General features: G+C 35.4%; 1 pseudogene; it reads left to right on the top strand.

Moving 5' to 3' along the window:
* Positions 1-844: 844 nt before the first annotated feature.
* LOC119532916 lies at positions 845-1,795 on the top strand (annotated as a pseudogene).
* The last annotated feature ends 264 nt before the right edge of the window (positions 1,796-2,059 follow it).

A 2,059-nucleotide genomic window follows, 5' to 3' on the forward strand; every position in this document is an offset into this window, starting at 1 on the left:
GTGGATGTAAAGAGATTGATCTTTGAGCTTATTGCTTTTCTTTCCAAGAAAATTGATGAGATATATCCTTTAGGAGATAAGGGTAAGATTCTAAATTGTAGAACTGTACATATTTATAGGAAGAATAGCCTCACATTTTAAAGATAAAATTTAACTCTCAACCTAAAATCCATCTTTGTTACTAAGGCCTTTCATTAATAAAGTCTGTTTATTAACTGAGTTGATAAAAATCATGTTCTTATTTACTCAATCTTGAAACATTATTTACACACAATTGTTGCACAAATGGAATTCTATGTGACCCAAATGTCACAAAAAGAGAAACTAAACTGTTTTTCTTTAAAAAAAAAAAAATGTTTTGAGGACTCATGAAATTCTTCATGGAGTAACTGTTCAAAGGAGCCATATCAATAGCTTTTTCAGATTTGTGCCTTGGAATGGCAAATATAATATTGTTTTGTAAATGACTACCAATTGAATTAAATTATGAGCTTTCATTTGAAGTAGAGCACTTTCCCAACAGAAGTGAAATGATATGTATAGAAAGGACTGTCTGACCACAGCATGGGTATAGTGTGTGGATCTTGGCATTCATATGTTTGGTTCTAGTAAATAGCCAGGAAACATTTGTTTGAGTTGACATTTTAAGTTAAAGATCATTGGTTAAAGTCCCTGTCACCCATACAACACATCACAACCTAATGGATTCCAATAGAAAACCAGACTGTCGTTCATTATGCTCTCAGAAAAGGTAGATTCTTGGAAAAGCAGATTTTGCTTATGTAGAATCATATTTTCTCTTCATTTTTTCTTGGATACAGGTTTCCACTTATCAATCAAGACAATGGATGTGGCCAATAAGTCAATTGTGTCTTGAATTTTTTACTAGGTCTCTCCAACTCCTGGGAGCTGCAGATGTTTTTCTTCATGATCTTTTCATTGTTTTATGTGGGAACAATGGTGGGTAATAGTGTCATAGTCATCACAGTCATACCTGACTCTCACCTATACTCCCCTATGTATTTCCTGCTCACCCACTTTTCCATCGTTGTTTCTCTTGCTTCCTTTGCCACTCCCAAGATGATTACAGACTACCTCACTGAACATAAAACCATCTCTTTTGATGGGTACATAATCCAATATTTTTTCCTACACTTTTTCACTGGTACTGAGATTATTTTGTTCATGACTATGTCCTTTGATAGGTATACTGCAATATAAAAGCCCCTCTGCTATGCTTCAGTCTTAAGTCCCCGAGTGTGTATTGCTCTCATGGTGGCTGCCTGGGTTGTGGGAGCCATACATTCAATGAGCCAGGTCATATTTGCCCTCATGTTTACCATTCTGTGGTCCCAAGAAAATAGTATTTTCTGTGATGTTCCAGTGTTGTTTCAGTTGGCTTGAATGGATTCTTATGTTCTGGGCCTCTTTATGACCTTAGCAAGTGGCACAATTGCCTTGTTCTATTTTATTCTTTTATTCTATTCTTATGTTTTGTCTTGATTACTATCAAACATCATTTACTGAAGAAAACATCTAAGGCACTTTCTATGTGCACTGCTCATTTCATTGTGTCTCCGTGTTCTTTGGGCCATGCATCTTCATCAACGTGTGGCCACTAAGCAGCTTTCTGGCAGGCACGATACTCTCTGTGTTTTATAACATCTTTACTCCTATTGTGAATCCACTAGCCTATACCTTCAGGAATCAAGAAGTAAAGATAGCTATGTGGGACCTGAGGAATAGGTTTCCGAATTCCAACAAAGCAACCCCTTCTCATTATTTTCAGTTTTAACTTCTTATTCTAATGAACTTCTGTTTTAACTTCATAGTCAGTAAGTGCCACAGTTTTCTTTACAGACCAGTGGTCACAGTGCTGTGCTAGGCTTTAATTTTTGTAGTTATTTTCAAATAGTAATTGCCAAGAATTTGTGATGCCACAAGGTAAGAACAACTGAAATAATTTTCATCTGTAGGTTCAAAATGCATTTAAGTTTCAGAAGATCAATTTAACAGAAATAATTTCTTCTATAAGCAAAAACTATCCATAAAAATGCCA

This window comes from Choloepus didactylus, chromosome 4 (genome assembly GCF_015220235.1).
Source record: "Choloepus didactylus isolate mChoDid1 chromosome 4, mChoDid1.pri, whole genome shotgun sequence".
Lineage (NCBI taxonomy): Eukaryota > Metazoa > Chordata > Mammalia > Pilosa > Megalonychidae > Choloepus > Choloepus didactylus.